At 42.5% G+C, this 25,562-nt stretch overlaps 1 protein-coding gene across 3 annotated transcripts in view; it reads right to left on the bottom strand.

The window, feature by feature from the left end:
* FBXL7 (F-box and leucine rich repeat protein 7) overlaps positions 1–25,562 on the bottom strand; it is a 414,656-nt gene that overhangs the window by 305,665 nt on the left and 83,429 nt on the right. The window contains exon 1 of one of the 3 annotated variants that reach the window (XM_029218405.1): positions 21,582–21,717. The exons of 1 other annotated variant lie outside the window; for it this stretch is intronic. The gene's annotated coding sequence lies outside the window, so the exon portion shown is untranslated. Of the gene's footprint in view, positions 1–8,029; positions 8,605–21,581; positions 21,718–25,562 lie in introns of those variants that run through there. One more of the 3 variants, XM_029218404.1, reaches the window with a different exon arrangement.

The raw sequence follows: 25,562 nt of genomic DNA, 5'->3' as shown, positions 1-25,562 counted from the left end.
ATAACTGAATCAATTTGCTGTACACCTGAAACTAACACAACATTGTAAATCAGCTGTGCTCCAATATAAGATAAAAAAATTTTAAAAAAAGAAAAGAAAATACAGACACCTTACTTAATATATATTGTTCATACATTAACATTGAACTCAAGGCCAACAGCACTGCGACTCAAGCCTAAAGGAAGCTGACCTAGCACAGGTAAAGCCTATCACAGCCTTCCTGCACTTAGGAACACTAGACACCTAGTTCTTCAGCATTACACATTTCAAATTGTGAATTCACCAATAAAAACATAAAAATGTGAAACACGTGGCGCTGCAGAGACTATAAGGACCCTTACTTGCAGGATGAGAGCTGAAACAAGAAGTCAGCCTTGTTCAACCTCAGCTGGGATCCTGCACGCCCGGCCACTCAAATTCTTCACCCTCTGTGCACATCCGAGGATGACCATGAAAGCATCGTGAGTCCCCTTCTGGGGTTACAAATAAATTTCAGCTAGTAGGCAAATCTGCAAATATGGGATCCACAAATAGTGAGGATCAACTACATATAATCTTGTATTAAATCTGGTTTCACAGATTTGGTAACCAGCTTTCACGTACACTTAAGTGGGTAGGGTGTAGGATCTAGAGTCAGGAGGCCGGGGTTTATACCTGGATTTGCCACTTACTAGTATTGAGCAAATGATAAAACCCCTCGATGCTTTAGTGTTTTCAGCTATAAACAGGGTGGGGTGAGATTACATAAAATAATGCAGATATATCACTTAGAAGAGTGCATTTAGAAAATACTCAATAAATCTTAGTATAGTGGGTTTCATATTTTGGATACTATTAATATGCTCTTCTCTTCTGCCTTGCTTCTGGAAGCATAACCATCTCCCCAGTGAGTTCAAGTGGAAAGGGAAAAGGTGTGTGTGTTGTGGGCAGGAGGAGAGGGGGCACTTACAGAAGAACTGTCACAGGAGGAACTCAGAAGGAAAGAACAAGGGGATACTTGGTTTCTAATAGTCAAAAACAAATCTGTTGTGTGACAATGTTTCTGTAAGCTAAGTTATTGTCTTAGGAAGGGACTGCCAACATATCTCACCTCCTTTAGCAAATCAAAGGCCAGACCTGTCAGATTAGATCCTGGAGTTTTATATAAGGGAAATCCAGACCAGAGGGAGGTGGTGGGAAGATGGGGCAGGAAGCCCAGCCTAGGGAAATAACTGGAAAGGACCAGGCAAAAGGGAAGCACAGGTAAGACATACCCTGATTGCATCCTGTTTCTCTCTCTGGGCTTCCTCTGAGAGAGGGGGCGGTGTGTTAGATAAAGAGCAGCTCTGGGCACAGAAGGGTGCTGTCACCTCGCTCCCTATAATTAGCACACCGGAGATCATCACCCTTAGACACCCCAGCACCAACCAGACGCATGGCCACGTCAGGCTGCAGGGTAATCTGGCTGGACTCAGGGAGCTCCAGAGGTGCGACTTCCTGGAGTCACCTGGGATCCCTTGTGGCAGCGACAGGACCCCAAGTAGAGGAGCGTCTGCTGGGGACCCGCCTAGGGGAGTCAGCTTAGCGGATGTGATGCTTCTACAGCCAGAACAAGAGCTGATCACCACGGAGGGCTGCAGGGGAAGCACAGCCAGACCTGAGAAAACACTAATACCAGCAAGAACTGAGGTGCGCTGGTTTCAAAATATATCTGTGACAGCTCCACTGCAAAAGGCAGAGCTTCATCTCCCCTGCCCTTAAATGGGAAACGGGGTGGGGGTGGGGGAGGGCTCAGCCACCTATGTTTCCACATGCCCTCCAGGTGATTCAGACCTGCCATACGGTCTGAGAAGCAGCCAGGAGCTTCTCCTGGTGACCGATGCCTTGACCTCCACAGGAAGCTGTACCAAGAACCCAGGAGGACCAGGCAAACTCAGCGCGGTGACCGTCACACACACAAGTGATTAATAGACATCAGCCGCCCTGTCCTGTATCCATCACAGCTGCCCACTTCTCATGCAATTGGAGTGATTTGGGTTCGAGTGTTTCGAGCACTATCTCTGGAGTCTCTGGCTTCAAACCCCAGCTCTACCATCTCCAAGCCACATGCGTATCTATGAGCAAGTCTCTCAAACTCTGAATCTTGGTTCATCTCCTGTAATGTGGAGATGGAAACCTCTTTTACTTTTTGCAAATGGGTGTCATGGTGCCCAGGCTTTGATGTCCTTCTCCAGAGAAACAGAACTGATAGGAGATGTGTAAATATCTCCTATCAGGATACATGTAATGACCAGGGAAAATTATGGCATTATTTCTACAAATATATATATAGGGTTATTCATATATGCATATATGTAAGATATATATATAATATCAACACATATAATATATATAGATACAGAGTCAGAGAGGGATTTAAAGGAATTGGCTCACAGGATAGTTGAAACTGACAAGTTGGAAATCTGTAGGGTAGGCAGGCCAGCAGGATGGAAACTCAGGAAGGAGTTAATGCTGCAGCCTCGAGGCAGAACTCCTTCTTTTCCAGTAAATCTCACATTTTGCTTTTAAGACCTTCAAGTGATTGAAGGCCCACGGTCCAGTCAACAGTAACCATCGAAAGTAGTCTCCTTAATGTCAACCATTGCAGGTGTTCACCACATTCACAAAACACCTTCACAGCAACACCTAGATTAGTGTCTGAGTCCACAGCTGGGTACTGCAGCCTGGCCAAGCTGACACGTACAACTGTCCATCACGACGTCAGACCCACGGGAGTTTAAAATCCATGTTTACCACTTCCATGCACCATGCCCGGGAGAAGATCTCTCAAACTCTCTGAGCTTCACTGCCTTCATCCATAAAACATGGATAAAAACAAACAAACAAACAAACAAAACCAACTACCTATTTTCTCTAAGAATAGGGGAACTGTACCGCCACCTTTCAGCGTGGGAGAGGTTGCTGTGAGCTAGGGGCTGTAAAGCATTCAATCACATCCAGTCCCGGCCAGAGTCCACCATGAGTGTTTACTATTGACACATTTATCACAGTTCAATTTGTATCAGGAAACAAGAAATGAAATTTAAAACACTAATTATTATTTTACTATTATATAATAGTAAGTAAATATTACATACGCATATAAATTCTACATGCCTTATAGATCCAGTAAAAAATCCCTCAAGCATAAACAAAGTTGGCAATTCTGCTTTCTATCCAACTGCTACATGAAAGTTTGTTTATTTGACCAATGGCCAAAACCCTCATTAGGAGTTGTTAGCATATCCAAACTGTGCCTGCTGGATTTGGTACAGTAAAATTTGGCTTTTTATTGAATTTCCTCCCAAGTGGAGGCTAGAGGCCCAAATGAGGGCAATTGAACAAACAATTAGGTATCAAATATACAAATACCAAAGCAAGCAAAGACTAATAATGCACTGAAGTTGGTAAGCATTGTCTGTTAACAGGTGAACATACACACGTGTAAATGTGAACCACTGTATGGACAAATTAGTTGGTGGGTCAATCATGTCGGTCACTTGGGGCACACTGTTAACCCGGGAATGTTAGCAGAAGAATGTGCTTCCAATCACTGATTCCTTCAGGCTTTCTGTTAGAGGGTGACAGGTTTCCCCAATGTCTGAAGAGGAGAATGTTCATTAAATGGGGATCCTAATAACATGAGGAAGGTAAAGGGGAAAACACAAAAGATCAATCAAGACGTAACAAAAAAATGAATCAGTGGGGTCCTATGATTTCTAACATTCTTAAAGAGTCCAAGAAATCCCTTGCAAAATTGATTCCCTTTATCAATTCCAGACTATATGCACTGAACTCATTCCTGCAGATTTCAGCCACAGACCTCGGAGAGGAAATCTACAAAGGAGCACGTGGACCCACGTGGTGAGGGCCTTAGCCCCTTATTTCCTGTTTCTCTCCCGCACCTTGTTTCCAAGTGGCTGCCAGTACACCGTAAGAGTCTGCTTTAATATTAAATGTCCACACCAAAGGAAAGAGAGTTTCTCTTTTTTTTTTTTTTTTTTTTTTTTTTTTCTGTATCTCAGAATTAGATCACGGGAGCAGTGGGTCATGTTTGTGTGTTGAATTCACTGTTATTTTCCTGACTGTCATCTTGAGATAGTTTCTTATCTTCTTTGATCCACAGTTCAAATGTCTGTATATACAGAATAATAATATTAGTTACCTCAAAAAATGATCTGGATTAATCCCTGGCCCAGGTGCTTATTAGTTTTTGGAAAGAAACTCAACACATACTGTGAACACGTATTAGCTCTTGCAGGCCAGCGGGGATTTAATAGATGAGTTCTCCAGAGTTGGAGACGCTGAACTAGAGTGAAACGAGGAGGAATCAAGTCCTGAGCCCCTGCCTCACTTTATTGTGAGTGAAGAATAGTAGATGATGTCCTTTGCTTTGCTTCTCCATTTTTTGTTCTTTCCTGGTGAAGATTGGAAATACAGTCTCAGGAGGACAAGAAGAAGAAAGGAAAGGAAAGGAAATAGAGAACTCTCAGTCATGTTTTGATTTTTTTTTTTTCCCTTTCAAGCCATTTAATGTCTTAACTGGAACTTTCTTTACTCCAGTTTCCAAAGCACCTAACAAGTGACCTCAGGGCCACTGAGCAGGCCACACATGCTGTAACTGGGGGGCAGTCCAGGCAGAAACAGGGAACAAGACCCGTTAACTGAGCACTTCCTTCACCCTGCCCGTGTGCTGGGCCCTTCCCCTGCAAGGCCACAGTTCTCATAGGTTTATGTCCAGCCTGAGAAAAGCCAAGGATGCTTTTCGACATTTAGCTCATTGCTGAGAGATGCAAGATCTGGTTCAGGGTGCTGGCATTTTTTTCATTATTTTAAAAACATATATAACATAAAATTTGCCATCTTAACTATTTTTTACGTGTACAATTCAGTGGCATCCATTACATTCAGAGTGTTGTACACCCACCACTACTGTTTACAAACTTTTCCATGACCTGACACAGAAATTCTGTACAATTACCCAGTAATTCCCCATTCCTCTGTCCTCCAGCCCTTGGTAACCTCTAACCTGCTTTCCATATCTACAAATAAGCTTATTCTAGAGATTTCATATAAATGGAATCATACAATCTTCATCCTTTTGTGTGTGGCTTTTTGTACGCATCATGTTTTCAAAGGTTCATCCAGATTGTAGCCTGTATCAGTACTTCATTCCTTTTAATGGGTGAATAATATTCCATTGTGTGTATGTACCACTTTGGGGGGCGTATTGATGGCCACTTGGGGTGTTTCCACCTTGTAGCTACTGTGAATGATGCTGCCATGACAGAGTGCTGGATTCAATACTTGTGGTTTTTAACTTTGAAACTTCTAGAGCTGCTTGTTTCCAGCTGAAATCAGATCCTGAGGGCTGCGGCTGGAGCAGGCGAACAAAGTACACAGAGTTCTTCCAGGAGAGGAACAGGGACAACCCCACGGCTGAGTCAGCAGCTCCTCTGGAGCCATTTACTTACAATCCTGCAGCAGCTTCCAGGACGGGCTGCCAACCAGCCCACATCACAGACGCTAATGGAGCAGCACAGGGCTTTGAGACCCGAACACACACCTGCTGCACAAAGCTTGGCTCTTCCAAAGCCCGTGGGGCTTTGATTGGAGCTGGACAGCCAGGAGAGGCCTGGGGACGTCCCCTTTGCCCTCTTCCTGGGGATGGTCCACATTCTCTCTAGGAAAGGCAAGAGCTTCGGCCTCAAGGCAGACAGCACAGGAGCGGAATTCCCCGCTCCCACACCACACAAGTGAAACCATGACGTGAAATGCAAGGCTGGGCTTAACCACACACGACCCTGCAGGGTATCTAGTCATTTAAGTGACATTAGCTTATAAGCCAAAGGCTAAAGAGAGAAAGAATTAAATAGAAATGATTTAAGTGATCAGCAATCATTCCACATTCTAGTGTCACGCTCTTTTTACCTTGGTGAGGAAAGAAGATTTTCTTAGACAAAAATGTGAATTAAAGCCAATCTTTTCTGCATTACTCCCGGAGTCTGTGATTAGTAAAAAGAAAAAGAAGGAAGGCACATGATTCCGACACAGTCCTCTTAAACGAATCCATGGAAGGCAGCAGGATGGCTGCAAGTGTTACTAAAGCCGGAGGTACGGCCCAGGGCGTGGAGCCTGACTGCCCACTGCTCGGGCCCACACCTTGGCTTTGCCGCTAACTAGCTGGTTGAGGTGGAGGAAGTTTTTCTACTTTCTGAGACCCTCAGTCTCTCCATCTGTAAAGTGGTGTCCTGGGAAATATAAACTCATAGAAACACCTATGAGAATAAAATGAGGTCAACTCTAGGGCTTCCCTGGTGGCGCAGTGGTTGAGAGTCCGCCTGCCGATGCAGGGGACACGGGTTCGTGCCCTGGTCCGGGAAGATCCCACATGCCGAGGAGCGGCTGGGCCCGTGAGCCATGGCCGCTGAGCCTGCGCGTCCGGAGCCTGTGCTCCGCAACGGGAGAGGCCACGGCAGTGAGAGACCCGCGTACCGCAAAAAAAAAAAAAAAAAAAGAGGTCAATTCTATAAGGCATATACATAATAGATACTTAATAGATGTTAGCTATTATTAACCATCCTCCCTACTTTTATTCTTAACCAATAATTCAATTTAATTCAGCAACTACATGCTAAACCTACTGCATGTGGAGGATTATGATCAGCAGTAGAAAAAACAAGACCGTCTATACTGGGTGAGGATATAAAACACAGACACAGAAATAGAATTGAACACAAATGCAGTAGGTTTAAGTTTTTAAATAGGATCATTAAGTGATATTCCCAAATACTAAATGATTCACAAAATTTCATCGCTTTTTAGCGTGACTTTTTTCTTTTATAATGATGTTAAAAAATATGTAGGTTGATTATAAACAAACTCGTGTCTGTCTTCTCCACTGGATTCTCAACTTCACAAGGGTAGATTCTATACCTATTTTGTTCACTGCTCTACTCTCCAAAGCAAGCACTGTGCTTGGCATATTATGGTCAATCAGTACATGTGTGTTGAATGAATTGGCATAAGACTGAAGGACTGACTGAGTAAACTGGAAATTTACTCCTAATGAAATAGTCCTGTTCTCGTAATATTTCCTAAAAAGCATTATCCCTTCCTTACGGGCACCAGTTATATCTATGTTACTCCAAAAGTTAGTCTTTACATAATGGCTATGTGTTGAGCATGCAAAACAGAGCTTAACAAAATTCATACAGATTCCCAGTGGCGACACACTGTATAGTACTCTGTATTAGCTTCCTAGGGCTGCTGTAACAAATTACCACTACCTGGATGGCTTAAAACAAGAGAAGTGTATTGTCTCACAGTCTTGGAAGCTAGAAGTCTGAAATCGAGGTGCCAGCAGGGCCGTGCTCCCTCCAAGGGCTCTAGAGAGAATCTCCTCCATGCCAAGAATCTCTCTTGGCTTCTGGCAGTTGTCAGCAATCCTTGGCATTCCTTGGTTTGTGGCAGCGTACCTCCAACCTCTGCCTGTCATCAAATGGCCATCTTCCTTTTATGTGACTCTGTATCCCTTCTTGGAAGGACGCCAGCCTTATGGAATGAAGGGCCCACCCTACTCCAGTGTGCCCTCATCTTAATAATTACACCTGCAACGACCCTATTTCCAAATAACGTCACATTCTGATGTTTCAGGAAGGGACGGGAAGGACCCAGTAGATTCAACCCAGTAGATTCCCCAACGCCATTTTCTGCAGAATGAAGCAGAAAGCAGAAAATCCTACCCTGAGTCTATCATTGAGCATTTACTCAAGTCTCACTGCATGGCAGTATTATGAGAGGAGAAGGAAGATTAGCCATAAGGTTTAATGTATCATGGAATGCAGAAGACCTAAAAGAGTCTTCCAGCACGCGAAAAAGCAAGCACTTGGCACTCCATCACGGGTGGTTTTAAGTTGAAAAGGCCAGGCAGTATTTCACAAAAGGCACCAAGGCGGAGCCTGCTCGCCCCCCCACCCCCCCACCCCACCCCCCCGAGCGTCACACCCACCTAAAACGGCCTTCAGGCAATTCCTCCAGAGTTAACACAGATGTCAGCTGACACTAAGACGGATGCTGCTGCCGCTGCTGACAGATGGTGCTTCACAGCTGGGTTTCTGAGCAGAGTAATGAGAGGATCAGACCATGGACAGGCTAAAGGGTAGTGTGTCAGCACAGGAATTTCCATCATACTGTAAGTCATTCACAAGACAGTTTCATGCTAGTAACAGCCTCACTACAATTTGAACCAATGATTTTCCTCCAAAGTTCTGAAGGATTGCTACGTCCCAAAGATCATGAGAAGACCGTGCTTGGCTTAATCCAGATGGGCAGGGAAAGATAAGGTTCTTTCTGAAGTTCAAGGCTGTTTCAGCAGGATCTGAGGGCAAATTCAAAGACACATGCTTGTTTCCTGGCATCAGGAGGCTCAAGTGACAAAGTCGTAGGTGCCTCTTCTTGATCCACGCACTCATTCATTCAACATCTCATGTGCCGGACACCATGTCCAACACAATTCCATCATCAAGCCATCTCGGCGACAGAGGTTACATTACTGCAGGACATGGAGGACAGGGAAAGAGTGGAGAAAATACCAACTTCTTCTTCCAACAGAAAGTGTTGTAAAGGAACAGGCAGAAATATTTTGTGGCTTTAGGTGACCCAAACCCAGACAATTACAAACCTTTGCACCCTATAGCCACTCATTGATTTTAGGGATTTTATACAAAGCATGTTTACTTGTGTTTACCTTAATTGTCTGTGATGATCTATCCAAATTCGTGGAAATTCTGAATAATAAATCTTAAAAGGCATTGACTCTCCTCCTTTCACACATAAGCAGTAAGTCTACCAACGGTGAAAGGGGAAAAAAAGGGCTATACATTTCAGATCTTAATCTTATTTAATATAAGACAATCTTAGGATCTTATTATGTTTTCCATCCCACACGGCCCATTTATTAGAAAGTCATGAGCAGAAGTCTATTGTCAAAATTCTGTAAAGGGAATTAAGAGAGATCCAAACAGCCCTGCTTGGCAAAGAAGATTACAACAGCAGGTTTTCCTGCCACAGAGAAGACACAAGGCACTAAATACCGTTAAGAAATCACTTAAGTGAAGAAACCAGAATTCATAGCTCGGATCCACACTTACTCCCTGACTAGCTGGGTGGTCCTGAAGCCACTCAAGACTTTTCAGCAACAATCAGTGCAGCATATCAGACCGGGGAGAGGAATATCGGAGGAGGTCATCTTCAAGATCCCTTTCGACTCCCACATTCTCTATTCCTCCCTGACTCAAAAAGTTACCAACCCTTAGGGCTTCCCTGGTGGCGCAGTCGTTGAGAGTCCGCCTGCCGATGCACGCGGGTTTGTGCCCCGGTCCGGGAGGATCCCACATGCCGCGGAGCGGCTGGGCCCGTGAGCCATGGCCGCTGGGCCTGCGTGTCCGGAGCCTGTGCTCCGCAACGGGAGAGGCCACAACAGTGAGAGGCCCGCGTACTGCAAAAAAAAAAAAAAAGTTACCAGCCCTCTAGCAAAACTAAAAACCACTTTACAACCACAAACCAGGACCCTAAAAGTTAAAGGTCATGTGGAAGACCTAGAGTTGTTAATCAACTTCCTCCTTCCTGAACTGAAAAGAAATTTTATATATATATATATATATATAAAACATATATAAAAATTTCCTGGGTTATTTCACTGCCATGTCTTCCCTTTGGGCGTGTGACTTCTGACCTTGCATGTCCAGTGTGATCTTTCTTCGTGCTCAAATGAAAGACCCAATTTTATTACCTGCCATGCACCCTAAGAGTGTCATTATTCTCCTCCTACATCTCTTCCACCTTCCTTGCTTTGGGAGAGAAGGTTCCCTTGGAACCACAGTGGGAAGCCACCATTCTATTTGATAGGAGGAGAGGTAACCATTCCTGCCAATAGGCATCTCTGAGCACAAAGCAACTGAGAAAATATGAATGGCAGCAACAAAGTACTTCACAGATAGCCAGAATACTTCTAAATCAGAACTGGAAGGGAGGAGAGGCCAAAGCAGTACACTGAGTGCAGTGACTGCCCCCACCCTGAATCCATTCCACCCCCCTTCCTCTGTGTAGCTCTCTCATGATTGGGTGACAGTGAATTCACCTCTGTCTCCAGCAGGGAGCTCTGCCTGTCCTAAGCCAATCAACATGAACCCATCCTCACTGACCAGTGATTGACTAGGCAGATAGAGAGGGGCAGTTAAATGGCCAAAGTTGTCAATGGTGGGTAAACGGTGCTCTCTCTCTCTGGATTATAACCCTAGGAGTTGTTACCAACCATAGTGTATCAAAAAGGAGCGTCCACCTTACCATGAAGATGCATGCAGCAAAGCGTAAAGACAGAAAGAAATCAGGTAAGAACATCCCCAAGACATAAACCAGTTCAAATAGGTCCTGACACTCACCCTGCTACTGGATTTCTGTTATGTGAACCAATAAGGAACAAAGGAAGAGTCTGTCTGCTGCACCTGGTGATCAATGTTGGAACTGCAGAAATGTATGCTTAACAAAGATAAAACTTAGAATTCAAGAAAAAAAAATTGGGAATTCCCTGGCAGTCCAGTGGTTAGGACTCTGCGTTTTCAGTGCAAGGGCCTGGTTTCTATCCCTGGTCCGGGAACTAGGATCCTGCAGGCCACTTGATGCAGCCAAAAAAAAAAGAAAGAAAAAAAAAGATTGTCCTAAAGGTATTTTTTCTACGTGAAAAGACTGACTCTGTGAAAGGTGGAATAAGCATAAAGTAATTATTTTAACAGTGATGAACTGTAACTTTTAAAAAAGCACAACCAAGTAAAAATAAGAAGCTGTATATATAGCCACATGATAAATTTGCTAAGGCTTCCAGACCCTGTGAAATAGTTTAATTTGCTCTGGGCAATGAACAGATGACTTGGTAGGTCTTTCTTCTTTTAAAAAGTTTAATTCAGCTTCCACCTACAATCTGTGTTGTATTTTTCAAAGCTTTATGCGTTAAAAAAAAAATCGCTCTCCCTAAATTCTGCATTTATAGCCCTTTTATCATATAAATTGCGGTCATAACCTAACTTAAGGTTTGCAGGGGCCAGTGAAGCGAAAGGTCTGGCTTCTATAAAACGAGAAACGTTAAGCAAAATAAATCTTGCCTGAAACTGGAATAGTTCTTGAATATAGCAACTTAGGATCTAATCTCTCCTCTCTTTTGAAAATATAACAGCTTTGCCTTTTAGCCAAAGTAGATCAAATACTCCACGAATAGCTGTTGTTCCTTTACTTCATTCTCTTTCTGGATGTACAGATACTTGATTAATAACTGTAAAATTCCCTAGAATTCTCATCTCAAATTCTTCTAGAACAAAGGCATTGCCTCATCCATGAAGGTGACAGGGACATTCTGACTCTTTCATTTTGTCTGAAGGAAGAACAGGTGACGGGGATCTGACATTTCAAGCTGTGCATCAATGTCTTCCGCTACTCCAGGCCCTTCTTCATTCACCTTCTTGTAAAATTATTATACTCATCCTAAAAATCGAATACATTTTGTGGAACCCCGATGGAAATTCTAGGGGATGTTTATGATAGCAGTACGTTCATAAAGACTTCGGTGGAATGCAACTTACAGGGCCTTCACTTATTTAAATAAAACGTAAACATTTCAGGCATTTGTGATGGTATTGTTTTTCTCAGTGTGATGATAGCTAAGGAAATGTTTTCGGATGTATGGTGTGAGACAGGCAGAATAATCTTGCCTGCCTCCAGATTTCTATCTTTTACAGTCAAGAGATGGAATTAAATATTTTGCCCTCTCTTCCCCCAGCCTTTTTTACCCCTCCTTCCCCATCTTCTTGAGGTGTCATAGACAGTGATAGGCACATCACCAGATCGTATCACCAGCCCAGTTTAAACCCCCTAACAGTTTCCCATTGGGTTCTGGCTTAAGCCCAAACTCTCTACTATGGCCCATGAGACTCTGTATGACAGGAGCAACTGCCCTCCTCCCAGAATGCGCCCTGAGGGCTCCCCAGAGAAGGACTCTGTCTGTGGAGATCACTGCTACCCACAGTGCCAGCTGCTTGTAGACCCTCGATACAGACCTGTTGAATGAACAAGGTAATAGCTATCAGGTAAACACAGACTTTGCCTTTTTAGTTTATCCAAATTATAAAACTAGCAAGTTTTCAAAATACAAAGAATCAAGTCCAGAAAAATAAATTTAACATAGATCAATATGACACAATGATTTAGTAAAGAGTCTGAATGTTGAACATTTAAAAGAAATGCCACTTGTACACTTTAAATCCATAGGAAAACTACTTAAATCTGACAGTGGTTAAGAGAAAAACAGATACCTGAGAATAGACCAGAACATAAAATTATTTGGAGGTAGAGAAAGGGGATGCTTTTTTTATTCTTTTTGAAAAGTCCCCATTTTACTTTCTTTTTTCTTTTTTTCTTTTTTCTTCCTTTTTTTTTTTTTTGTGGTTCACGGGCCTCTCACCGCTGTGGCCTCTCCCGTTGCGGAGCACAGGTTCTGGATGCGCAGTCTCAGCGGCCATGGCTCACGGGCCCAGCCGCTCCGCGGCACGCAGGATCCTCCTGGACCAGGGCACGAACTCGCGTCCCCTGCATCAGCAGGCGGACTCTCAACCACTGCGCCACCAGGGAAGCCCTACTCTTTCTTTTGAAGGCTGGCAAGTGTCTGAAGACCACAGAACTTAATCTGAATTCATTAGTCTGTGCTTTGATTTACCACAGTATTTGCCATTAAAAGAAGGTTTCATTTATTTACAGCATTTGACAGGAAGGAAACAATGCTGATTTTTTAAAAATGTTCCTTTGTATATTGCAATATTTTTGAAGGCAAGTTTATTATGCTTTTATTTTACCGTTTGGATATGGTGAAATATCCAATCATATCCATAAATGGTGTAATAATTAAATGTGTGCAAAACTTGCAAGGATTTTGAAATGGACCAGTCCTATACCATTTATGGCATATAAAGGTACACCAATTAAATCAGAAATACCAGTGGAACAGAATGGAGAGCCCAGAGATAAATTCGTATATAAACAGTGAAGACAGGAAAGTAACCCTGAAAATCTGTGAAGAAGGAAGAAATAATAACTGGTACTGGGACAACTAGGTACTATTTTTTTTTAAATCATATCCTCATCTTACTCAAAAAATCAAAGTATAAAACTCACAAGATATAAATTCAAAAGAAAACAGAACTAAATATTTATCAAATTTCTAGAAGGTTATAAGTCTATTAACCTAAAACCAACAGAAGAAAGTACAAAGAAAATTATCAGGACATTCAACCATATAAAAATTTCAAACTTTGTATAAGAAAAATAAACAAATAGCAACAAATGTAATTGAAGCCAAACAACCCTTTGGGGGAAAAAAATCACAAGGGGCAAATGTCTTTATTCTCCAAAGAACTCATACGAATCACCTGAAAGACACTAAGACTAGCATATAAGCTGGGAAAAGATGACAACAGGCTATTCACCAAAGAAACACAAATGGTGTAACAGAATTTGAAACATAGTCTAACTTGCTGGTAAAGAGACAAAAAAACCAAAAAGATACCACTTACACTCCATGCATTTGCAAAATGGTTTGAGTGAGAATATCCATTGCCTGGCTGCAAGAATAAATAGATACAAGTACTTTAAAGTATCTGGCAACATGCACATCAAAAAGCCTCGATACGATTTAAACCTTTTTATTCCAGCAAGTCCACTTCTCCTTAAATTAACAGAAGCAGTCTGCTCCTTTCTTACCTACTGTATCCTTGAACTTGTCTTTGAAAGTAAATATACGAAAGTCAAGGAGCACGTTAGGGGGCAGGACTGGCTGGCTACATAGTCTGTGGGCCCCGGAGCAAACCGAAAATGTAGGGCCCTTATTAAGAAATGATTGGGGGCTTCCCTGGTGGCACAGTGGTTGAGAGTCTGCCTGCCGATGCAGGGGACACGGGTTCGTGCCCCGGTCCGGGAAGATCCCACGTGCCGCGGAGCGGCTGGGCCCGTGAGCCATGGCCGCTGAGCCTGCGTGTCCGGAGCCTGTGCTCCGCAATGGGAGAGGCCACAACAGTGAGAGGCCTGCGTACTGCCAAAAAAAAAAAAAAAATTGGGACTTCCCTGGCGGTCCAGTGGTTAAGACTCGGAGCTTCCACTGCAGGGGGCGTGGGTTCAATCCCTGGTAAGGAACTAAGATCCCAAAGGCTGTGCGGTGCAGCCAAAAAAAAAAAGGATTAGGAATTTCAAGAGGGCAACAGCAGAGCATGGGGCCCTTTTGAACACAGGGCAGAAAACTCAAGGAGCTGGCCCTGTTAGGGGGAAATCTGTACCCACATTGCTGGGATGGGGGTAGGGGAAGTCCATGCATGCACTGCCCTTCTGATTCTGCTTAGTGGATGAGAGCCTTGGGATGCAGTAGGAAGAGAGGGTGGGTGCTGAGAGGAAGTGACCCTTTTCTCCCTGAGGAGAGAGTGAGAGTAAGATCCTAGAGATGATGCACCTGAGTAGACACTGGTACCAAGGCCTGGGCATTTGCCAGGGCAGCCCTTGACATTCTGATCTCTGCATGGAACTTAGTCAGCATCTAGAATGGGAGTCTGGTCACTCTCCCTTGCTCCTGTGCTGCAAGGGAAGTCAGATATTTAGCCTCAGCAGCTTTGCCCACCTCCAGCCCAACCCTCTCTTGCCACTGGATGGGTAGGGTCGCCAGGCCAGCAGAGGGGCTGGCCTTGCCCCTGGAGCCTGATTTCTTGGTGTCTCTGAAATCAAGGAGGGCCATCAAAAAGGGATTTTGAGATAACGGATAATCATCAAGACTGTTTGTATGTTGTTGAATAAATTCAGCATACAAAAGTCGTTTAGGAATAGCAATATATCGTGTATAAAATTTTGTGAGTATTTGAAAGTTCAATCCATCTTTATTTTAATGTAGGGAAACACATTTAAAAATACAGAAGTAAAGAATTAGTGACTACTTCTGAAGAATTAGTTGCCTATTTAGAAACAAAACAAAACAAGCACTCTGTACACACAAACACACACGTATCTTCCTATTACACAAAATTAAATGATTTGTTCATCCACAGGCATCAGAATTGACCTTAAAATGTCTTTTTCTTATTACTTCAAAAGCAATCCTCAGCCATTTTGGCATGACCACACATCCTGATTTAGCAGGGGTTGAGACAAGACCCCTTGTTCTTACAGACAAGAGGGCTTCATTCTAATCCCAACTTTGTACTTGAACAAACAGTTCATATTTGTGAGCCTCTATTGCTTCTTCCATCCTGCAGGAAGATTAGGGCTGAGCACTCCCCACTCTCTCATGGCAGCCAGCCCCTACCGAGCATGTTCTGACATCTCGTTATTCTACTGAATCCTCACGGCCACCCTGTGAGACAGGACCCGTGTTACTATCCCCATGGTGCACACAAGAAAACTAAGGCATAGATTGTGTAACCTTCCCAAAGCTTGCAAACGGAAGCATCAGGCACTAGTGACCTTGGTCACCACACTTTATTCCCTTAGATTTTTATTACAGGCTCTTGGGGAAAAGCCCAAAGGCAGGAATCAGTGCACTTGGATATGAATCCCTTGTCATTTATCACCTCCTTGACTTTGAAAAGATACTTAACTCTGTCTCAGTAGCCTTATTTATCAAATGAGGTCCCAGAGTGGTGAATCAATACCTTCAAAGCACCTAGTTCTATGCTTGGCCCATAGTAAGCGCTCAGTAAATGCTACCCATTATTAATAATGTTCCAAGAGTATAAATCGATACTTCAAAATTAAGGTCCTAGATCAGCACTTTGTCCAATTTATTTTGCAGTAATAATCTGTATAAAGGATTCAGACTAGGTCTCTCTAAGTGGTTCTTTTGTCCCTGTATTGGCCAATTCGATCTGCCTGTAACTCCCCAAACTCACTTCATGCCTTGTTTTCATGCTTTTGCTAGACTAGAATGGCGTCTCTTCCCTTCCGAAACATGACCCTTATCTATTATCAACTCTTCCACAACAGCCTTCTCCAGGTCTCGGGGACCCCTCCCCACTTGGTACCATTTACAGTCATTTGGCACTTAAAATGTAATAATCACAACGGATACTTACAGCCATCACGGGAATATACCAATTTGTTTTTATGTAGACTTTCTCGCTGCACTGAAGATAGAAGAAGTTCCCATCTTCTTAACACACCCTGGGATCATAGCCTCTCATACACTGCAGCTGGCAAAAAGACTACACCCTCAGGAAACGTTTACTGCTTTAGTCTACTTTCTAGACAATGCTCTAGAAAATGGGAGATGAAAACAAGAAGGTCACAGTGGACTGCTTTGTCACGTGCAGGTTTATTTTTTAAACGTAAAGATTGACCAAGACTCTACATTCGTGTGTGCACATTGGTGCAGGAGAAAAACCAAGTAACTAAAGTTAGCGATGAAGATGGACGCAGCGAATTAGAGGAGAGACACGGCATTTCTGTTGCAATCGAAAACTTTTGTAATATGCAAAAGAGAGTCTGGCATTTTTGTCAGCAGCAGCTGGAATACAGTGTGCCACAGTACAGGTTATTACGGTTGGTCTAAAATTCTGAAAACCGGAATTCTGGAACATGTCCACGGCCACCCGTGAGTCTCTATTTTGGACCTGCCCCTTCTCAAGCATCAGTCTCTTTGGGTCCCTTAAGCCCATCCTCAGCTTCTTTATCCAAGGCAGAGCCCACAGATGCACTGCACCATTCCTCTCCATCCCCAGTGTGAGCTGGGAATGGCAATCCACGCTCCTGTTCCTGTCTCTGAATTATATGCATTAGGAATATAGACTGTCTGGTGATGGCTTATGAGCAGTCCCACCCTTCGTGCAAAATCTACCTCCTTCAACGCCAAGGAAGGACTAGAAACGCCATTTCAAAGAGTGGATGTAAAGTTTACTGGCTTGACCTCCCAAGATCAGAACAGATACACTCTTAACCTTTTCAACTGTTTACTTTTCAAATGCCTTACGAAATTCTTCACCTCCTTGACCCATAATATGTCCTCCCTTTATATACAACCAAAACATTAAACCTCCAGCTCAGCCATCTCAGCCTCATGATGTTTTTTTTTCTTTTTTTTGTTTTTTTTTTTTGCAGTACGCAGGCCTCTCACAGACTCCAGTCCCGGCCTCTCACTGTTGTGGCCTCTCCCGTTGCGGAGCACAGGCTCCGGACACGCAGGCTCAGCGGCCATGGCTCACGGGCCCAACTGCTTCGCGGCATGTGGGATCTTCCCGGACCCGGGCACGAACCCGTGTCCCCTGCATTGGCAGGCGGACTCTCAATCACTGCGCCACCAGGGAAGCCCCCAGCCTCATGATGTTTTATGTTCATTGCATGGTGTAGAGGTGGACGCAAATGCCTTACAACCTACCTAATCAGTCTCACTAAATCAACTCCAGGCCCACTATCCCATCAACAACTAAATATTAAGTGTCTTATGTATATAAAACATATTATGGCATCAGACAACATAATTTAGCTTAAGGAAAAAAAATGAGTAGACTGGATCTTTAATATTGTTTAAGTTACAAAAGAAACCCACCATTTTTGTAGGGGAAAAAAAGAGTCAAAAATCAACCATTTGACATGGTTGATTATTTAGACATTTCTTGGGGATTATAAACATTTCTTGGGGATTACACCAAAACCTTGGTGATCAGCATGAAGTAACTAAATTCCATTGGATGGTGCCCAAGATAGAGTCCCACATACTGAATTCTTCTCTACAGCATATGGTGTCATAGTGAGCTACCAATGAACATGTTTAGAGAAATAACATATATTTAGCCTAAAGAGAGAAAATTCACAAACCTCCAATAAGCATAAAGATATTTGTTATACTAATTAAATAAACAACAAAAGCTGTACATCTTTATGTCCCTCTCCTATGCTATTTAACTTCTTACATAACTCTTGGGAAAATCAGCTTATTAATTTCTAATCTAAATCTTTGTGTCAGAAAACTTAATGAGAATTCCACGCAGAGCACAGAAAGACTAAGGTCTGCTTATTTCCAAAGAAGAGGCAAGTGACAGAAGTATTTGGAGGAAGTGGGAGAGAGGAAGGGCCACATAAAGGAACACAATGGTAAGCAAATGTTCACCAGCTAGATTCTAGGGCAGCTAACTAGTCTTCAGTCAGTCATTTTTCATTTGAAAGGCTCTAAAATGTCAAATGTTTGCTTGTATTGTTGTCCTATAAGGAGAATGGTTTGACTGCTTATCCTTGAATACTTCCCAGCATTCAAGAAAATTATACTCATGCAGCAGTATAATGTGGAAGACACTTCCCTTGGGTTTGAATATGCGTATTTGATCCTGGAGTCTGTCATTCATCAGCATTCTTTTTCTTTTTCCTTTTCAAGTACAAAAGAAACTTTTAGCTCTAGGCTAAAATGTGAAGTAAGTACAGCATTCGTTGTAAATTTCTCCAAATAATAAAATAATCTCTCACTGATAAATTTTTTTCCTTCCATGTGGTTAAGCTGAGCTAAATGTTAGGAGTAGAATTTCAGGGTTTTTTTTTTAATTATAGTTAATTTACAGTGTGTTAGTTTCAAGTGTACAGCAAAGTGATTCAGTTATACATATATATATTACTCATATTCCCATATTATATATATATATATATATATACACCCATATTCTTTTCTTTTTCAGGTTCTTTTCCATTATAGGTTATTACACGATACTGAGTATAGGTCCCTGTGCTATATAGCAGGTCCTTGTTGTTTACCTATTTTATATACAGTAGTGTATATATTTTAATCCCAAACTCCTAAATTATCCCTTCCCCCCACCTTCCCCTTTGGTAACCATAAGTTTGTTTTCTATGTCTGTGGGTCTGTTTCTGTTTTGTAAATAAGTTCATTTGTATCTCTTTTTTAGATTCCACATATAAGCGATATCATACAATATTTGTCTTTGTCTGACTTTCTTCACTTAATAGAATTTCAGTTTTTTAATCTATGTAGAAAGCAAAAACACAAAGACTAAGGGCTTGGACTAGATGGGTACACAGATGTTCTCTTCCCTCTGATGACTGAGGTCTCCAAATTAGTTACTATAAAACATATGCAGGGGCAAATAATACACCATTACCACAAAGCTTTCAGGGGTAGCCATATTTTACATGAGGAGCCTGAAGCTAAATGGCTAAATAGTGTGGATTTTAGGCATTCTAAACATAGGAGGAAAGAATATCTGTGATGGTTTCAGGCAGTGTACTAGGGATTTTATATACAAAATCTAATTTAATCTTCACAATAAGCTTATGAACCAAGCCGTATCATCGTCATTCCCAAGGTAAGAGAATCAGAGCAGAGAAGTTTAGCTTTCCCAGGGTCACGGTGCAATGCCATCCCAGAGCAGAACCAGGTCCACCTTTTCTCTGTAATCCTGTACCACCATAAATTAAAAGGATAACTATGAAGCTTGGAGGGTGGACGATAGCAAATTGGAGCAGAGGATGAACAGAAAGAAGACCTAGAGTCTAGTCCAAGTTCTATAATTTTCTAGCTAAGCAATTTAGGTTCTCTGAGCCCCAATTTCCTCTGAGCATGGACACAGTAGGCGGTCAATGAGCACCTACTGAGTCCAAATATTTCTATGAATCTCTGAGATGCCTCCAGTGCAGTGACCTTCAGAGGGCCCTCCTTCCACAGTAGGCAGATGGCTAAGTATGGGGCCAATCTCATTTCTCAAGACAAATCTCAAGACTCACATTACAAGGTCTGGGGCAAAGGGAACTGATGTCATTGAGCTCCTGGACCTGCCAAGTGGAGAGAGAAATGGAAGCTGACACTTCCAGAGTCAACTCTGGTCTACTGCTAAGGCTTCCACTACTCTGAGCTTCCCCCTTTGTCTTAGTCCTAAAAAAGGAAATTATTTCCATTTTTTAAGGTGAAACTTGCACTTTAATGGCTTGCCCCATGACCTGTAAAAGTCTCCAGTCTTTTTGTTTGTTTGTCTGTATGTTTGTTTTTCGGCTGCGCAGGGTCTTAGTTGCAGCATGCGGGATCTAGCTCCCTGACCAGGGATCGAACCCACACCCCCTGCATTGGGAGCACACAGTCTTAACTACCAGGGAATTTACTGGACTACCAGGGAAGTACCAATTCTCCAGTCTTAACCAAGAGCTATCACAACCTGCTTCTACTTGTGGAAAAAATGGTGTCTCAATCATTGAGGTCAGGGGAGACACTGAGCCTCAGGAAAACCAGATTTGAGTCTTTGACATACTAAGGGAATAAAAAGGGCAAGCTGTGGTCAATGTGGTCCAAAACTCGCTCACACAATTAAAAATCTGCCTTCTTTACAGAATTCTTCATGCTGTAAAGACAAATGGGAAAAAAGGCAGGAAGTAAAACAATAATACAACTGTTAACTAGAGGCATTTCCCCAAACAAAGCTATCTGACTCATTACTTTATACAACAGATATTGACCTGGTCCTTGCTTTAACGACCAAACATTAGGAGCTGGGGACCTAAGAGCAACAGCCTCTCTGCTCTCAAGACATTTACAGGTCATGAAGGACTAACCCAATAAACATAATCATCTCTACAAATGCCAGGAATAAAGACAAGGTGCTCCGGAGTTCACCGTATGTCCACCTAGTTCAGACCTGGCTGGGGGAATAAGGTGATCTGGAAATTTAGATAACGGTGAGTGCACATCCCAAGCAGAGTGAAGGATCCAGATGCAAAAGAGAACACTGAGCATTCAGGAACCACAGATAATCTAGCGGGGCCAGAGAAGGTGAAGGAAAGGAAGGAGGTGGGAGATGGTCATCTTGAAATCTCACAGATTCTGGCGGGAAAACTGAACTACATCCAGGGGGCAGTGAGGCCCCTTTGAAGGGTTTGAACAAGCAGAGGGGCATATCAGGTGCAGAAAGGTAGACTGAGCTGCCATGTGAAGAATGGACCAAAGAGGGTACAAATGGAGGCAGTGAGACTGCTTAGAAAGATGCTACTGAAAGTAGCAGCGGTGGGTGCAGAGAGATGAATGGATTTGAGAGATGTGAGTCCAGTAGAAACCCCAGGAATTTGTGATTGGACAGTCAGGGTGAGGCAGGTGGAACAGTCACAGATGACACCCAGATGATCTTCTCAAGTGTTCAGAAGGGTAAACGCTGCCTAGCCTGCATGTCTGAGCAGTTGAAGATGGAAGGTTCTCTGAATCGTGCCTGCACCAAGAAGCAACCAGAAAACAGACTCCAGTCCCTGCCATACATATCTGTCTCCCTCTTGGCACTCTCCCCATGCCTGTGGGATTCCCAAACGCTCTTATTTTTCCTCTTCACCCTAGAGATCAGGTCCATCTGGGACTCAATGGCTTCCCTCCCCTCCACTTGCCTCTTCCATACATGTCTATATCCCACTGTTGTCTCTCAAGGTCAAAGATAACTTAAAACATGTTGTAAAGAAAGATCAATCCTTTAAGAAAAAAACATGGCATGGCCTCAGGATGGTGAATGAAGTACCAATCTTGGTTCCTTCTTTAAACGCAGAGGATCCAGTTTTAGCCAATTCTTCACAGTCCTATTCATTAGCTGTAGAGCAGATGAAGAAGCCGCTTGAACACGTGGCTGCAGGGTCCACAGCCGCCATCTGAATCTCTTCAGTGCATCATCACCTCTGACGACAGCACTGAGGACTCGCTGGCTGCGCCCACGGCTGGCTTGGGAAACCCTACAGGGATGTTCAGAAAATAAAAACAGCTACTCAGTCCACATGTTGGCCGGACTCTACTACCAGCAGAAGGTACCCTGTCTTCCAGGTTTCTTTAAGGACAGCTTCCAAAGCCATTCCTTCTGATTTAAAGAATTAATAGGGAAATAATACAACTCATCAAGGCTCTTTAAGTGCAAATACTCAGCATCATGCTCCCCACATGACATGTACCGTGTCCACCCAGGAACACAGGTGAAAATGGGCTGCTTACTGATACCCAAGGCTACTGGGTGTCTGCGTCAAGAACGTGGGCTTTCCTGCTATTCTTCTGCTTATATATTCATCCTTCTTTCACTGAATATATTTTATAAGTAATTCCATTACTTACAACAAGAAACCTTTTGAAATTTCCGTTAGGAAAGGGGTTTTTGTGATCCACAGTAGTTCAATGATTTCCATGTGAAGAATAAAGAGGCAACAGATTAACAATATCAAAAGAAAGAGGAAAAAGGAGCTAATTGAGTTTTAAAAGGAAAGAAATTGAACTAAAATCTTCAAAGTTTAAACAAAGGGAGGTTCTGACGGCACTGGCCTTCAAAAACTCATATTTAAGTAATTATTCCATGGTTTGCATGGAAACATAACAGGGATAGAGGTCAGAGACACATTTTACAACTGGGAGCAAAATCGTATATATATAACTTTATGTATATATATATCCATCTTCTTGCACATAAACCATTACCGAGTTGAGATTATAACACCACTTTTGTCTTGTGCCACAGTTTTTCTGTAACGCCCAGAGTCACAGATTTACACATCAATACTATAAAATGTGTAGTAAAATCAGCCTAAAATCTTTTTTAAACTGATAACTTATTTGGGGAATAATAGCCTTCACTTGAAAAACTTGACCATTTAGTTCTGACAGTAAATAAATCACATGATGGTCTCTCCACAGCCTATCAACATTGAATAATAAATCTTTGAATTCAGCATTACACCAGACATAACGCTGTAAAGTAGGAGTCTAGTTTTAACTCAGTGACCTCAGTTTTGCCTCTGCTGGACAGTAAATCTGATGCAAAATGAGCAAATATGGGTGACTGAGTTTCAACCTGGCATAACAGTGAGGCTTTGTCAAGGATCCCAGAATTCAGAGAGTTTTTAGGAACCAAAAAAAAGTTTGCAAAACAAAAACATATGCTAAACAGCTGGGGATGGGGGAATGAAAGGATGAGAAAAGCTTTCACCTTAGCTAAGGAAACGTGCTATTTAATGACTTTTTCTTTTAGCTGACCCATTCTCAGATTTTCTTTTTTAATCTCTAAAACTATTATCTCTAGAAGGCACATCTTAGATGAATAAAGATACATTCATTCATTCATTCAATTCATGTTCAACAAATTGTGTTTTTATCTCCTACTAGCTCTGGGACTCAGAAGAAATTATTTAACTTCACTGTACCTCAGTTTCGTCATTTGTAAAATGGGACAATGCCTGTACCTAATTTACAAGACACTTGAACCATGGCCATGCATCCTCTGTACCAGACACCATGCCAAAGCTGAGATTTACAACAGGGAATAAAGCAAACCAGATCCCCACCTCCAGGGAAAAAGAGGACATAATTAGGAAATTTTTAAAAATACGCACAGAATTTGAAAACCAACCAAGTACCTGGAGAAAATGCATAGGGTACTAATGAATAAAAATGAAGGGGAGCTTATTAGATAGAGGGATCATAGAAGGCTTTGCTGAGCTGGGAATCTTTGATCTGAAATCTAAAGATCCCTGGAGTGGGCCATGCAAAGAGAAGAGACTAGCCCACTTCAGGCCAAGTATTTGGGATCTACAAAGGACCTGACCTTGGAATTGGCCAGCTGTGTTCCATGAACTGGGGAAAGATAGGGAAGGGGCAAACCATGCAGTATCCAGAGGCAATAATAAAGAATTTGGCTTTAGTGAGTCTATCTATGTGAATTAGGAAATCACTGGATAGTTTTCCAGCGGGAAAATGACAGATCTTTGTTCTGAAAGATGATTCTAGCTGCTGGGTAGTAAATGAACTAGGGAGGTTCAGAATGAAAGCACTGGGGGTCTAGTGAAATTCTAGTGGGAGAAGGTGATCGCTTGGCTTAGGCAGTGACAGGGAAGATGGAGAGAAACAGACAGAACTTATGACACCTCCTGAAATCTCACCAAATGTCTGCCCTGGTATTCTCTTCTCTGGTGCAAACATGCACAAGAAAAATGGCAAAAAAAGAAAACTTAAATAGTCCCTATTTTACTGAAGTTCTTCAGATGGCTCTCTTTGTGAAAGCCAGTGGCCAGAGAAGTTTACAAACTACCAGGATAGTTTATAGCCATGAATGGATTCGACAGTTCAGGCTGACTGCTTGGTGTGGTTTAGATTGAGAGCTGAAAGACCCCATTACTTAGAAAGTAAAATCAAGATGTATGATGATGCTAAATCTGGGTTGCAGAAAATTCTTTATTGTTTTCACTTGGAATGAAATGGTAAATTGTCTTTTGGAACATGAGCTAGAGGTCTGATGCCAGCCAAGACTAGGAAGGAGAGGTTTCCCCACCATAGCTTCCTGGTAAAGGGCCCAAAAGCAATAACTTTGTTTCAGTTTTCCATCCAAAGGTTAACATAGGGAATGCTTCGTGAAAATTATGGGCTTCCATTCCAACCTATCATGTTATGCTTTGGGAAAGGAAAGAGACGAGGAAGAGAGAGATGGAGAAAGAGGGAGGGAGGCAGGGAGAGAGAGAGAGGATAAATATAATAAAGGAAGGGAACTAAGGCGTGATTTGTCATCGCCCAGAAGTGCGATTGGCTCCCAAAGCTCAAGCTCTGATTCCTTCATCAATCTTAATACCCCCCAGATTCTGCAGAGAGCAAACACAGAAAAAGAAAAGTTCTTAGCTAGACTCTAACATTAGACTCTAGCTTGGAAAAATGAGCTTTGCAATGACAGCACATATTTGTAAGGGCTTATTGGGATCTAACTTAGGAGACTGGCTCCCAGCCTTGTAGTTTCACATATTTTCTTGGTTCTTCAGTTAATCATTTTTACATCATCCACTTTAAAACAAGCCAAAGGGGAGCTTCCTCCAGAACCGCCACTCATTGGCATTTCACAATTAAAAACAAGATCACATTTGGGTGACCAGCCTGGAGCAAGAACTGGATATAGATTTAATAAGATACACGCTCACGTGTAATGCATACCATTGAGTCTGACAAGAAATGCTTAACGGGATGCAACTAGCACAAAACTACATCAGTTTTAACAGTTCACCAGGATTTATAAGGCACAGCTTAGACAACTCGATGGAGGTATAACGAATGCTATCTGAACCTTCGATGGAAGAAAAGTGAGCGCAAATTTTCCCCCTTCTTATCAACATATCTTAAGCACACAATCCACAGTCTTCTCCACCAATAACACCCAAAGGTCAACGAGGCTTAAAAGTTTAACTTCCTCAATTATGCTTATAGTATGGTAAATTCGCTAACAAAAACGATTGATAGTTTTGAAGGGTAACTTTTAAGTGTGAACACTTATCCTCTTTGCTCTGAAAAATATCTCAGAGGGCAAATTTTCCATGTAAACAGGTGGCTTCTATATCCCTGGGGGAATCCCATGAACTAACAATAACCTGGGCTTCTCCAACTTTTCATCATTTCTAAATCTTATCATTTCTATAATTCACTTAACTGGTCTCATCGTCTCTCTCTCTCTCTCTCTCTCTCTCTCTCTCTCTCTCTCTCTCTCTCTCTC

This window comes from Monodon monoceros, unplaced genomic scaffold (assembly GCF_005190385.1).
Source record: "Monodon monoceros isolate NGI ecotype Baffin Bay Population unplaced genomic scaffold, NGI_Narwhal_1 Super_Scaffold_12, whole genome shotgun sequence".
NCBI lineage: Eukaryota > Metazoa > Chordata > Mammalia > Artiodactyla > Monodontidae > Monodon > Monodon monoceros.
Note: the sequence above shows the minus strand (reverse complement) of the source record. Positions and strands in the feature narration are given on the sequence as shown.